Here is a 15,553-nt window from a genome sequence, read left to right on the forward strand (position 1 = left end):
CAAATCTGTGTGTGCATGTATGTTTCCCTTTCTTTTGGGTAGCTGCCTGGGAGTTTATGGTAAAAATGGTAATTTTATGTTTAGCTTTTTAAGAAACTGCCAACCTGTTTTCCAAAGTGGCTATACTCCTTTATATTTCCATCAGCAATGTAATCCCTACTATGAATTTAAATGCAAGATAATAATAATAGACAAGATGTCATAATTTCTTAATCGTAAAGCAACTTATGAATGATTGCTATAGGAATTTAGGAGGTATAGCTTGAACTAGTTCATGAAAGAGGTGGGATTTACATGAGCATGGAACTAGGAGAAGGTAATTTTGGGTGGGCAGAATAATTGAAACCAAAGCAGAAATGTATTACTATTAATGGGGATGGGCATGTCACCCATTTGAATGGAGAGGAAAATCTGGCAAGATTGGATTGTTAGATTTAGAGAAACCTGAATTGAGAGGTTGGAGAGTTTGGACTTCGAATGATAGGCATTGGAGGAGGGTTGGGTTTTTCGAAGGGAGGAGGGAGCAGCTTTGGAGTCTGGTCGTCTTAGCTTTGAGTCCTACTTCTGTCATGTTACCAGTGGGGAGAGACCAAAGGCAGGGAGCCCTGTGAGCAAGTTCTTGCTGTCTTTGAGGCTGGGAAGCTGGTGATGGGTGTGACTGAGTAAGGGGCAGATGAAGTACACTGCAAAGAAAAAACTGACCAAACTTTCTGACTGATGGAGTTGGGGGCAGGCGGAGGAGGGGTTGAGAGGAGTCAAAGGTGCCTGAGAGCTGGAAGAGTAAACGTGGGAAAGGTGGAGCTGGTTTCTCGCAGAAGATGAGGAGTTCAGCTTTGCAAGTTCAGTAACCTTTGCTGAGTTTACTGTGATAGTGAGATGCTGCACAGTGGCTGTGCTTTTTGCACTAGAATTTTAGGAGCCTGAGGCTGGAGATGAGTCCTTTAGAGAGAGCGGAACCTGTGACTGTGAAGGAGGAGGGGGTGTGTACTGGTTAGTAATCACTAGGGAGCCCATGGAGATGATTGAGGACGTCGAGAAGATGGGAGAGGAGCCAGAGGCCCGAGTCCCGGCCTGCCCAGGCGGGAGCTGGGGCTGATACGTGATACATGTGCTGTGCTTTCCCCTAGAAATCTTTCCTTACTATGAAGACTTTAACATTTTTGGCTGAATGAGGAAAATAAACTTATGAAAACATGTAGAATCCCCAAACAAGAAAGTTGAACTTATTAGAAAAAAAAAATGACAAAGGAAGTAACTTATTTAGCTTGACCCTTACATCAGTTACTCATGATCATCTGGCGTCATTTAATATTAATTAACATTTACCCACAGCCATCTGCTCCGGCTAGAGTTCTGCATCCATCCGTTGCAGCTGTGTGTTTCTGTGACAGAATGCTGGCCTCGCTAGCCGGACCTACCAGCTGGACCTGCCAGCAAGGCCAGTTCAGAAGTTAGAAAGACCCCCCTCCAGCTTCCTCACCATGTCCCTGTTGTCAAACCTTCCATTGATGAATCTGTTGCTCACCCAGACAATGGAAGGGAAGCCCCAGAATTTTTCACAGTTGGGAAGTACAAAAGGCAGAGTGTTTGCTTTTGCTTTCCAGGGGAAGACTATAAGACCGTTATAATCATTTAAGGGGTTGTTTTGGGAGCATGGTCAATGGATTGGGCCCTTCTATTTTAATAAGATACAGACCCAGGACAAATACAACTGAGACAAAGACTCATAATCATTATTGAAAATTAGTAAACTTTGGAGATTTATTTGTTTGCAACCAGAAGTTAATTTTCAAATTTTCAAGATAAAGAACAAAGGATAAGCAGGGATGGACAGAGGTTCTTTTTTTTTTTTTTTTTTTTTTGAGACAGAGTCTCACTCTGTTGCCTCTGCTCGAATGCAATGGTGTCATGGTAGCTCACTGCAAACTCAAACTCTTGGGCTCAAGTGATCCCTCTGCCTCAGCCTCCCGAGTAGCTGGGAAGGCTAATTTTTCTATTTTTAGTAGGGATGGGGTCTCGCTCTTGCTCAGGCTGGTCTCAAACTCGTGGCCTCAAGTGATCCTCCCACCTCGGCCTCCCAAAGTGCTAGGATTACAGGCGTGAGCCACCACGCCCAGCCAAGCACAGAGGTTCTCTTCCTTCAACTGTTCCTAGGAGAGTTTGGCCATCAGTCTTTTTGGCACTGCCCCAGAGAGGGGCACTACTAGGGAAATGACAGGAGTCCTGCCCAGGGGGTTGTGTGGCTTAGGCCAGTCCACACCTTATATGCAATCTCACCCCTCGAAGGACAAGGGCATGACTGTATATTGTTCCACAAAACTGGCCGAACAGACGTCTAGGTTCTTGGGTTGTGGCCTGCCTGTGTCATTAAGCAGCTCTAACTAACTTTCCTTAAACTGAAAACAGTCTGAAAATATGAATATTTCTCCAAATACCTTCACCGAGGGGGGGAAAAAAAACAAAAGGAAATGGGGTTGGCACAACCATATTGTGAGCTGACTCCAGAAGGAGAATTTTGGCTTTAATCCTCATTTTTAAAATACACATTGGAAGGAGGAGAGGGAATAGCTGATAATGCCTGGTGTTCTGTCAAAGGTATGGTAGGGGCTGTGGAGACACTTTCTGGGGGATATTTAAATGTGCATATCATTACTTTATGAAAAATTTTGTATGTTTTTCTCCTTTGGGATTTGTATTAACTTTGATTAGAAATATGGAGCCATCACAGAAAATTGTGAAATTATAAAAAAATTATAAAAATACAATATATATATTTTGCATTGTGATTTATCCCAAATATACTGCTGACTTTTAAAAAACTTTTCATTTCTAGATGCTTGTGATCAGAAATATTTTCGTTTAGCCAGCTGCTCACCCAAATGTGCCTTCTCTCTGCTGAGCTCTTCCGTGGAGGTGCAGAGGGATCCGCTGGTCTCCAGTTCTCAGCAGGCCCCGTGGAGATGCTCAGCTTCTGCCGTCAAGCAGCTTCTGTCCCTAGCAGTATATTTTACAGAGTCCCTTTTGTACAAAGGTGGCGTTATTGAAACAAAGATACTGCAATCGAATACTCCTATGAAATTAGAAAAATTTTTAAGCCACTTTTTGCTTTGTTGAAGCATTGTTGCATTCATCACCTCACCTGACTTTGGGAGCCATCCTGTGGCCCATTCTGTGTGACTCCTCAGGGGGCTGAGGCTCACGCAGATGGAGGAGGAGGTGCTCCCAGGGGTTTCACTTCTTTTCTCCCCTAGCTGGCCCATCTTCTCCGCTGTCACCCACTCGCATGCTTGTCGCCTTGTTCTCTAGCCTTAAATTCTAATCACCGCTTGGCATCAAAGGTTCAAAACTGACTTTCTGCTGCTGTGGAAAACAGTCTGGTGAGTCCTCAAGGTGTTAAACATAAAGTTACCATATGACTCAGCCACTCCGCTCAGGGTATTCTTGAGAGAACTGAAAAACCTACATCCACACAAAAACATGAATGTTCATGACAGCATCATTCACAATAGCCGAAGAGTAGAAACAATCTAAATGTCCATCAATTAATGAACGGATAAACTAAATGTTGTATATCCATACAGTGGAAATTATTCGACAGTAAAAAAGAAATGAAGTACTGATGTATGCTACAACGATGACCCTTGGAGACATACTAAGTGAAAAAAGCCAATCACCAAAGACCACACAGCCTCTCGCATAACACTGTAAGTAGAGTGGGCTGCCGCCTTAGCGGAAGGAGGGATGGGGAGAGGCTGTGGGCTAGACCTTAGATAGGAGCTGAAGGACCCTGTGCCCTAGGAAATGGTGGTGGTAGGTTCAGATCAGGAGACGTGACCATGTCTGGACTGGGGGTTGACCGTGGTGCTGTACCGGGGGCACTGGGAGGGTCACTTGCATGTATGGGGAGAGACTTGGACAGAGAAAGGGTGAGGCTCGACATGCGGCTTTCTTCTTATTAACATACTGGGCCACACAAATTCCAGTTACTGGGGAATTGATGGGAAAGATCCAGAACTAAATTCCGTAGTTCAGAGATTATCCTGACACATTGGGACTGGCTCACCGGGTATATCCTGCAGTTTGGGCACCTGCTAACTCTTCATGATTAGTTAGAGCCTTTAGTTGTAAGAATTTCAAACCATAAAATGAAATTTATTGGAAAGTTATATAGCAGCTTGCAGAAGTTATACAAAAACTTATGGACTGCAGTTATTTATTTATTTATTTATTTTTTGAGACAGAGTCTCACTGTGTTGCCCAGGCTAGAGTGCCGTGGCGTCAGCCTAGCTCACAGCAACCTCAAACTCCTGGGCTCAAGCCATCCTCCTGCCTCAGCCTCCCGAGTAGCTGGGACTACAGCCATGCGCCACCATGCCCGGCTAATTTTTTCTATATATTTTTAGTTGTCCAATTAATTTCTTTCTAATTTTAGTAGAGACAGGGTCTCGCTCTTGGTCAGGCTGGTTTCGAACTCCTGAGCTCAAACAATCCACCCGCCTCGGCCTCCCAGAGAGCTAGGATTATAGGCGTGAGCCACCGCGCCCGGCTGAGGACTGCAGTTTTTTAAAAAATTAAATATACTGACGTTTACCATTTTAACCATTTTTTTAAGGCAAGCATGAAAATGAAGCTTATTGAGGAGAGAAAGATAGGATTATAGCACAAGATATAGGTTTATAGAGCATGACACACACACCACAGATGACGACCGGACCATTGTTGCAGCAAAGGGAGAGCAAAAGGAAGGGTGGGGAAAAAAAGCCATTTTAACCATTTTTAAGTGAACAGTTCTGCGACACTGACTATGTTCACGTCGTTGTACAGCTGCCACCACTGTCCATCTACAGAACTTACTTATCTTCTCCAACTGAAATTCTGTACCTGTCGAGCAGTAACTCCCTTGCAGCCCTCCCCCAGCCCCTAGTGACCTCCATTCTGCCTTTTGTCTCTGAATAATAGGGCTATCCAGGTATGGCATGTCAGTGGAATCAGACAGTATTTGTCCTTTTGTGGCCGGCTCACTTAGTGTAATGTCTTCCGGGTCTACCCATGTCGTACCACGTGTCAGAATATTCTTCCTTTTCAAGGCTAAATGACATTCCACTCTATGTATGTATATACCACGTATTTGTTTATGAATCCGTAATGGACATGTGAGTTGCTTCCACATTTGGCTTTTATGAATCAGACTGAACTTTTGAGAGAACATGTAATAGCTATGACTTTCACAGGCCGTGAACTTAGGTATGCAAAAAAGTAACTTAAGTTTTCTCTAACTGTACCCAATTCCTATTTTGAACCGCAGTTCCCTCAGATAGCAGCAAACAATTCCAGTTTATTTTTCCTCAGTGACTTAAGGGTGTTCTCAGTGATTTTGGATGAGAATTCAATTCAGCATTTATTTTTCTTCTGACCCCGTCAGAAGAATGGATGGATCTCAGTTCTGTGCTGTGACGTGTGTGTGTGCGTATGTGTGTGTGTGTGTGTGTCTGCGTGTGTGATTTGCAGTCGTGTTGTGCCTTGGGCTGCCAGCCTCCGAAGCGAAGTGCAGACCTGCCCTTCCCTCATTCCACTTTGGCATCCATGCAGCCTGTTTTTCCCCAGCCTGGGACCATGTGGCCCATGGGTGTACTTGTTGCAGCTCCCCTTATCCTGACTGCAAGACCAGCTCTCCCTCCACTGGCTGACTTCCACACCCTACTGGGGGACGTGGGGAGATCTGGCTTGCACCCTACGTGTGGCCTGAGGGAACCTTGTAAGGGCTGCCCCATCTTAGCCGCCATTCTGTGGAGCAGTTTTCATGCCGTAGTGGTATGGGGAAGTATTGCTAGGCCGCCACCTCCTGGGAGTCCTGAGGAGCAGGGTGAAAGTCCTCTCTCCTCTGTCAAGTCCCCAAACATGTTGAGGGCTCTGTCATCCTCCCACCTTAGAGATCAGGGCATTGGTTAGGAGCAGAGACTGTCACCAGTTCCTAACTGCCCTGAACTCCCAACTCTTTTTCTATACTCCTCCTAGAAAATGCCAGTGATTATCTGGGCCTTCAGCGAGTCATAGTCATTTGTGCCGGTGGAGGGTCTCGCCTTATTGCTGCTGACTGGTATTTTTGTGGTTCTCACTCTTACAAGATATAGGATCGTAGCCTACATTCTCTTTGTAATTTGCATCTTTTAAATTTAGAAATATATTGTGAATCTCAGTTTCATTATATTATCTTTGTATCCACTTTGTTATTATTTCAAAGTTTTCATTAGTTAAAAAAATTACATCAGTAGTGATGCTCATTATACTTTACTTCTTTTTTTTTTGTTTTGAGACAGAGTCTCACTCTCTTGCCTGGGTTAGAGTGCTGTGGCATCAGCCTAGCTCACAGCAACCTCAAACTCCTGGGCTCAAATGATCCTCCTGCCTCAGCCTCCCAGGTAGCTGGGACTACAGGCACGCGCCAACGTGCCCTGCTAATTTTTTCTATTTTTAGTTGTTTGGCTCATTTCTATTTGTAGTAGAGATGGGGTCTCGCTCTTGCTCAGGCTGGTCTCAAACTCCTGAGCTCAAGCTATCCTCCCGCCTCGGCCTCCCAGAGTGCTAGGATTGATTATAGGTGTGAGCCACTGCGCCCGGCCTCTACTTTACTTCTCGACGTGGCAAGTTTCTAAAATAATGTGGGACAAGAGTATTGTTGCGTCCCTCTTTGGAAAATGCCATCTGCTGTAGCTTTCCTGAGAGCAGGGATCCTTCCTGGGCCCTGGAAACTCTTGTCTATGGACGTGTTACAAGAGATATCGGTTCCTGTGGGTACCGGGCTTCTGCGCCAGCCTGGCTCCTATACCTGTGCTATGCTGAGTCTCCCTTCCTCGCACTGAGTCTCCCTCCCTTGCTGGGGAGAGGACAGTTCCTGGGGTGGCCCTAGGGCTGCCGCATGGACTGCTGTGGGGACAGGCAAATGGAGGAGGCGCACCCAATGCTGCCCTGCGGGCCAGCTGTGGTTTCTTTCCTGTGGTCTTCCCAGAGTGGCTCGTGGTTGGTTTTAGAGTCCGAATGTCTAGTGGACTCTAAAAAGACCAGGATGTACCCTCAAATACAGTCTGTACAGGAAAGGCAGATAACTGCTTAATTCCTTCCCTTTAGTTTTCAGAATAATGAATTGGTGCCCTAGCAACCCTGAAAAGTGACCAGTTAGGATCCCTCTCTTATGTTCTCTTCTTACTCTTTTTTAAAAAACCAAGCCTTATCGAGGTTTTTATTTATTTATTTTTGTGACAGGGTCTTGCTCTGTCACCCAGGCTGGAGCGCAGTGTCATGATCATAGCTCACTGCAGCCTAAACTCCTGGGCTCAAGTGATCCTCCTGCCTCCTGGGTAGCTGGGACTACAGGCGTGCACCACCACGCCCGGCTAATTTTTTTTTTTTTTTCAGAAACAAAGTCTTGCTATGTTGCCCAGGCTAGTCTTGAATTCCTGGCCTCAAATGATCCTCCCGCCTTGGCCTCCAAAGTGCTGGGACTACAGGTGTGCCCCACCACACCCTGCTCCTCTCCTGATTTTTGAGAGCAGCTGTCAAGTTTTAAATATTGGCATCTAATTCAGATTAAAATTACAGTGCCAAATAGATTGCGGCATGTACACATAACGGAAAATAATAAAGCTTATTAAGATTTTATAATAAGGTGGAAAATCAAATGTGATGAAATGCTGTGTGAAAAACAGGATACGCAGTGATGTGTACTCTGTGATAACCCCTTTATGCAGCGGGTGTTTCCCGGACGCCTTCGGCCTGCAGGGTAGGAGGGTGCCGAGCACCTGCGGCTTCCTCCTCCCTTCTCCCTCCCTCACCTCCACCAGCGCCCCATGGAAGTCGCTTTCTCCAGTCACGGAGGAAGGCTAGTCTTAGAAATTGCCACCCTGCCCATTCATCCAGGACAGCTGTGGCTTGAAGGAAACCTGCCAGCCCATGTCTACTCAGCCCCTTGAGGATGTCACCCCCAAAGCTGAGGATTTCTCTTTGCAGTTTCTTCCCACCACGTGGCCGTCTTGGTGGCGATAGGAACTGGCGGGGCAGGTGCTGTTGGGGTGGAGAGGGTTCGTGTCCCGGCTGGGGCTGCGTTGCTTGTTGGGACTCTTCTCCCCAGCCCTACCTCTGCGTAGAGAGAGCTGCGGCAGATGGCACTGCCCGCCTGCTTGTGCCATCCTGCAGTGGGCTACGACTTCTCGGCTCCTTCTCTGCTTTGCGAGGCTACCTGCAGCAGAAGCTCCCGTGATGACCAGTACTCTTTTCTGGGGGGAAAAGAAGATGGTCTTTCCTTGCATATGTCCAAGAGCGAAGCTTAGAGAGAAGGCCAGAAGGAAAACCCAAAAGTGTTACCAGTGACGGTGCTTAGATAGTAAGGCTGCTCTGTGCCTTATGGGGAAAATACGTGTGTGAGATAAGATAGGCGACCTTTTCTTCCTTCTGTTTTTCTACACCTTTCAATTTTTCTATAATGAGCATTTATTGCTTTTATAATTGGAGAAAAGAAAGAACAGGGGCTCAGAGAGGTTAGTTAATGAGCCCAAGGTGGCGCTGGCTGTATATTCACAGACAGGTAGTTGGGGCTCAGGGGCAAGGGTCATTTTCCAGAACCCACAGCCCAGGGAGGGGGATGCTTAGCAATGACTCTTACCGATCTTTGTGTTCACCCTCTCGACCCTCCTTCCACCAGAAACGTGGGGGAGGTCACTGTAGTGTAACCACGCTGTCACCACACTTGGAGCGGGGCGGTGGGGGGGATTCGAAGCTTTATGTTTCTGGCTAGCCAGTCAAAGGTGCCTGTTTCACGTGGTATGTGCTGTGGACAGGACTGCCTATGTAATTTGCAGGGCCCAGTGCAAAATGAAATGTGAGGCTCCATGTTCAAAAACGACTAAGAATTTCAAGGCGGTGGCAAAACTTTAAGCCAAGCACAGGTCCCTTCTGAGTGCAGGACCTGTGTGACTGTCTAGATCACTCTCTGTGAAGCCGGCCCTGCCTGTGACACCTCCACCAGACACCTGTAAGCCACACCCTGGGAAGAGATGCAAAGGGACACTTAGGAGTCAGGGACAAATGGAAGGCCTGGGCCTGAGGGGAGAGTGGGACAGAGAGACCCCCACTCGTTGCCAGGTCTCTGTGGCTGGTTTGGAATCCAAAATGAGCCCTATATGCAGACATTGAGGAGTTAGGAGACTCAAGTTCTGTTCTCCATCTGCACGAACGTGAATGAATTACTCCTCTGGGTCTCAGTTGCCTTCTTCTACGATGAAGGGAATGGCATTGATCTCTAGAGTCTCTGCCAGCTCCAAGAAAATCCTGCGATTCAGACTGTCTGTGTTTGCATAGCCCACGTGACAGCAGCTATCAGTGTGTTCCGTGAGGTCCTGAGCAGCTTCATTCAGGGAGTGGGTTAGGGCTGTGACATGGAAGGGTCCTGGTGGCCTTGGGGATGGTGACAGTGGTTAAAAGATCACGAGAGAGACGGCACGAGAGAGGGAGGCAACTTTCCCTTTGACCCTAACGTGGAAGTCGCCTTTGCCTAGCTAGCAAGAAAGACAAAACTTCAGACTGTCCCTCTCTTCTGTCGAGTGTGGCAGAACCCAGGGTGATCACGGAGCTGCAGAAGAGAGTGGGAATCATGAATCTCTGGGGAAACATAAACACCGAGAGCGGGCCGCATTGGAGGGAGCAACCCTTGCATTGCACTCGCATTAAATACTTGGTATGGGAGGTGAATTTTTGTATTATTACAACTTTGGCAGAGATTTCCTGTGGATTTCTGGCAGATAACAACATGGCCCTGGTTTGAAAATCAGAGAAGCTGCATCCCTGTGTAGAAGACGTGGAGAAAGAACAGAATAGATGGGCAGTGCAGGGTTTCCCTGTTTCCTGAGGTGGAAGGACTGACCGCGACTGTCAGACTTCCGCCGTGCGTTTAGTTTGCGTGCGCTCATGCACAATTCCATGCGGTTCCTGCAGCTCCCGCTGCATGGCGTGAGTGCAGTTACTCAGAACTCCGTCCGTTGTTGCCTTCACCCGGTTCTGTGCTAACGAGCTCTTCCAGGTATTGTTGTAGAGACTATTCAGCGCGGCTGGGGAGATTCCGGTATGCAGAGGGCCAGGGTTATGGGCGTGAGATGCATTGGATTTGCTGATCAAATTTATGAGGTGCTTCGATGACATTTTATGTGAAGATAAAGCAGAAGAAAAATCTCAAGCTACGGTGCAGAGCAGTGTGAGAGTAGTGATTTACGTGAGGAAACAGGAATTTAGGGGAAGGTTTGGGCTGGCCATGTGAGTAAATTTATTCTTCAGAATTTGGAATTTCATGTAAAAGAAGTTGTGTTTGTAATACCTTTAATATTTTCCATTTTTGGAAAGAAAGATTTTTTGTTGCATGCGTGGGCCAGTATAGGGGCATATTTTAAGGAATGACCTTTCTCACTGTCATTTGCGGGGGTCGGCTTATTTCTTCCTCCCTGCCATGACTCGGGTTTTGGTTCAACAGTCCTGTGGTGGTGTCTCTTCTCCTCAGGTTTAATGTGATTTTCCTTCTCACATGTCAGTTTCCTGTTTCCCCACAGAAGCACTGAGAATGGATCTTCATATTTGACTTTTGATTCAAACTTCCCTCTTTCCTTTAGGATAGAAAAATACGGGCCAAGAAAAATTTGAGGAACAAATTCAGCTAAGTCTGGTGGTTTTGACATTGCTGTGGAATTAAAAGATCACTAAACATAGTTTAAAATTTAAGGCTTGCTGGTAGAAGGAAGACAGATTTTCCATCTTTTTTTAGGTCTTGAAATTCAAAGAATACTTGACTTTTAATAAGTGTTTGTAATTGAAAAGCATTTGTGAGATACTGGGAGCCCCAGACTCCCACAGCTTTGGAAAGGAATTTTAGCAGGTTGTCCTATTCAGTTCCAACGTTCGGTCAGGCAAGACACCAGCCTCCCCATTTTACTAGTCTGAAAATCAAGGCCCATGTAGGCTGGGTGGTACGTACACGGCTGCCCAGGGAGAAAGTGGTCTGCTTTGTTGAAGGTTACGTAGCCATGGCAGGCGGACTGCAAAGATGGCACCAATGATCTGGCCCCGGGTGCCTGTGCTGTTCTTCCCACCACGAGGGGAGTGTATTCCCTGTCCCCTTGACTGGCAGGCTCTGTGGCATCTTCTGACCAATAGCACGTGGTTGGAGTGACACAGTGTGACTTGTCGGCCCAGACCCTCAGAGGCCTTGCAGCTCCTGTTTGGGCCATCTCGTTGTCCAGTTCCGGTGTCAAGAGGCTGAGCCCAGCCAGCTCCGTGAATCATGAAAAATCTTAACTCGTCATTTTAAGCCACCAAATTCTGGGGCAGTTTGTTATGAAGCCATAGATAACTTAAAGTCATGATCAACTATCATTTGGAAACTTTTATACATTTGCACATTTTTGGATTACTTCTCTATGTAATCCTGCCTGAAGTTTCTGACAATTAGAGGAATCCCCTCTAATAATAGAGGTAATAGGAGTAATAATAATAACAATAGACATCATGACTTAGCATATGTGGAGTTTGTAGTGTGATGAAAACTGTGAAAATAAATGACATCACAGTTTTGTAAACTACGAATCCCGCATGGATGTGATTTATTTCCTTAGCTCTGAGTTGGGTCCAGAAATATGGATCGAATCAGCATTCGCCCTTCCCTGTAAGAACCCAGGAGCTCCCCATCCCAGGGATCTCAGCAGGACTTGTGGGAAGAGGAGAATTGGTGGGAGTCAGGGTTTCTGGGCTGGCTCCAGACTTGGCCTTTGATTGCTGGATAGTGTCTGAACCTGGCGGGTAACTCTAGGACCTGGAGCTCCCTCCTCAGGAGGGGGCTGGGGGCCCAGGTGGCACACAGGTGATGGTGGCGGGGGTCTGTCCCGCACAGTGCTCGGTGAGCAGATCTGAGGCTGTGCTCTCTGCTTGTCGGCCCACTTTCTGGTGGTACAGACCCCTACCCCAGTGACACGAGACGGCTGGACCCACGGCTGATTTACTGCCTTTCTCCCATTCTTTATGGGGCCAGTTTTAATGAGCACCCAAGCAGAAACGCCTTTGACTCCTGGACTGTGAATAACTGTTATTAATAAAGGGGCATACTGCTTGCCGCGGCACCATTGCATATTTCCATATTAATAATGCCATAAACTCCCCCAGAATGACGTCTCGGCCACTCAAAATGCAGAGGCTTGCTCTCTGCGGATGCAGGGGCTGTGGATGCAGGGAGAGAACTCTGGAGGAGCAGTGCAGTGGGGCCTGTTGGGAGGGCCTGGGCCCTGGGTCCTGCCCGGCTCCCTCGTCTCCCCACGTGTGTCGCCCGTGGGGTCTACTTCGAGGGAGACTTGCTCCCTCGAATCATCTACTTAGATGATTCCATGCGTTGACCGGAAGAGGGTCAGGAAGTTCTTTCTGCTTTCAAATATCTTCCACACGAGTCTGTCAATTGGTCTGAGAGACCATCATTTGAAGACTCAATTAATTTGAGTCCTCAAGTTACTCCAAACTCGTGGATTCCTATATTAAAAGGCAAATATCTTGGGACCAGAGTCTCATAGACTTTATCAGTTTTCAGCTAATACTATATTGGGAATTAATGTCATTGGTTCACTGGACATATTCACTGAGCATCTACTCTGCGCCAGGACCTGGGAACATGATAGTGAACATAACACAAAATCATGCGCCCACGGAGCTTCAGACTGAAGGAGCTGAACAGTAAACATACATGTCAAATGTGCAGCGCTCCAGGAAGGGAACGCTGCTAGGTGGCATGAAGAGCGGGGAGGAAGATGGGGAGTGTGTGTGTGAGGGTTTGTGGAGTCATTTCCTATCCGGGATGTTAGCCAAGAGCGGATCCTTGGAAAGTTCTCTTGGGGACAAACAGAGGAGGCCTGGAGAGGGCAGATTTGGGGTCACCCCTCCACATATGGTGGCTTCCTCTCCCCCAGGCCGGGTGCAGGGGAAGGGAGATCTCAGAAAGGAATCACCTTTCTTTGTAGCCAGTGTCCTTCACGTGTGAAGTCTGGACGACAGCCGGGACCCTCAGACCCCTTGTCCCCTCCTTAGCCCCAGGTCTTCGAGAGCCCAACGCATTTCCTCACCTGTGTGGGTTCCCAGGGATTCTTACTGTCCTGCTCCAGGCTGGGTTTGACTCTGAGCGCTCTCTGTGCTGGCCTGTTGATTCCGACGTGAGACTCAATGCCTCTTCAGGGTACTCTAAAAACAGCCCCCCAGTAAACCATGAATGGAGCGTTTCTGTTTTCTGGGGCTGCCATAACAACGTGCCATGGAATGGGTGCTTACCCTACAGAGACTCACTTCCTCACGGTTCTGGGGCTGGGTGTCCAAGATCAGGGTGATGGCAGGGCAGTTCCTCCTGAGGCCTCTCTGTGCGCGTCTGTGTCCTAATTTCCCTTCTTATAAGACACCAATCATGGCCGGGCGCAGTGGCTCACGCCTGTAATCCTAGCACTATGGGAGGCTGAGGCAGGAGGATGGCTTGAGGTCAGGAGTTCGAGACCAGCCTGAGCAAGAGCGAGACCCCATTTCTACTAAAAATAGAAAAAATTAGCCAGGTGTGGTGGCACATGCCTGTAATCTCAGCTACTTGAGAGGCTGAGGCAGGAGGATCGCTTGAGCCAAGGAGTTTGAGGCTGCTGTGAGCTAGGCTGATGCCACAGCACTCACCCAAACAACAGAGTGAGACTTTGTCTCAAAAAAAAAAAAAAAAAAAGACACCAGTCATGTTGGATTAGGGCCCACTCCAACAACCTCATTTTAACTTAGTTACCTCTGTAAAGATTCTGTCTCTAAATACAGTCCCATTCTGAGGCTCTGGTGTCAGGACTTCAACATGTGGGTTTGGGGGGCACATCTCTGCCCGTACCCTGAGCAGTGTGGCCTCTGTGGAAGCCCCATGAGGGAGAGGAGAGGGGCTTATTCTCTCAGTGTTCGGTTCTCCAAATGCCCCATCTTGGCCCTTCCCCACCAGGCTTTTTCTTTTTCAATTTTAAATTGCTGATCTTTGCCCACGCGCCTCTGACCATCCAGCCTCACTAACTCTTCCCCTTCTCCCTGCTCCAAAGGCTATTGCTCGCCTCGCCCCTCCCTCTGGCTTGGCCTCCTCCTGACCATGAGGAGTAGCTTCCCCTTCCTCTGATGGAGAGACGCTGGCTGCCACCCAGGGCACAGGGTGCCTTCCTCCCCAAATAGTGATCGCAGAGCTTTCCCAGGGCCCGGCACCCTTCCCTGGGACATCTCACACCTGCCCCTGGAGTGACAGCATCTCACCACTTCAGGCGTGGAAGGCACGGCTAGTGGCTCACACGTTCACCCTTTGCCCTTTCTCCCTTGGCAACACGAACCTGATCTCATGGGTGAAGCAATGAGTCCAGTCAAAAATGCTCATCTTCTAAGACCTCCCAGCAGGTGAGGGGGGCCATGTGACACCATTCTGGCCCGTGAGGTGTGAGCGGAAGTCACCAGGTGGTGCTTCTGGGAAAACTTTGAAAAGGGATGTTTCTCACCAGCATAGCCTCTGGCCCTCTGCCGCCCGCGTCTTCCTGCCTGGGGTGAGAGTGCAGCAGCCATCGTGACCCGGATGTTAACAACCAGATGTTAGGGCTGGCAAGGCAGGAAAGGAGAAGGAAGGGAGTCCTTGGTAGCACTCTGGAGCACTAATCCTGGGCAACTGCTTCTAGATTTCTTGTTGCATGAGACAAATCATTCCTTATTTGTTTAAGGTAGGTTTTTTGGTGACATTCAACCAAATGCAGCCCTGACGAGTACACTGTTAGGTTCAGGTATCTGCGGCTCAGGGGAGCAAGAATCGGGCTGGGCACAGTGGCTCATGCCTGTAATCCCAGCGCTTTGAGAGGCTGAGGTGGGAGAATTGCTTTAGGCCAGGAGTTCTAGGCCAACATAGCAAGACCCTAGTCTCTGCAAAAAAAAAAAGAAAAAAAAAAGAGTCAGCTACACAAGCAGAAAGGAAAAGTCTGGAAGATGGTCTGGGATTAAGTCCTAATTTAAGTACCCAACTCAGGGTGGTGCCAGGGCTTAGGTGGCCGGTTCCTGTGCCCTACCTCCCTGGCCAGGTGCTTTTACTTTTCTCTCTCCCTTTCCCAGGGCTTGTGGTTGTGATGCGCCTGCTCATCTCAATCCTCCGGGCTTTGAACGTCTTCCTCTCAGCATCCAGGAATGTCAGAATATTCATCCAACAACTGTTTTGGGCTAATGTGCCAAGCACGGTGCCTGGCAGATAGTTGGCACTCGATATGTAGACCTTGATGGAGTTAACGGATGGGAGATGATGATGGGCGCTGTTGCCATCTGTAACAAACATACGTGTTTACCATGCATTTGCCGATTCACTGATCCAAAGGAGTTTGTTTGCTCCCATTATAAAAAATAGCATCAGATGGACTTTTACCGTGTGCTAGACACTGTGTTGGTGCTTTGCTTTCGTTACTGCTTATCTTCACAAGAAATCTGTAAGGTAGATATTGTGCCCATTTTATAG

Source organism: Propithecus coquereli, unplaced genomic scaffold, assembly GCF_000956105.1.
Source record: "Propithecus coquereli isolate 6110/MARCELLA unplaced genomic scaffold, Pcoq_1.0 Scaffold217, whole genome shotgun sequence".
Taxonomy (NCBI): domain Eukaryota; kingdom Metazoa; phylum Chordata; class Mammalia; order Primates; family Indriidae; genus Propithecus; species Propithecus coquereli.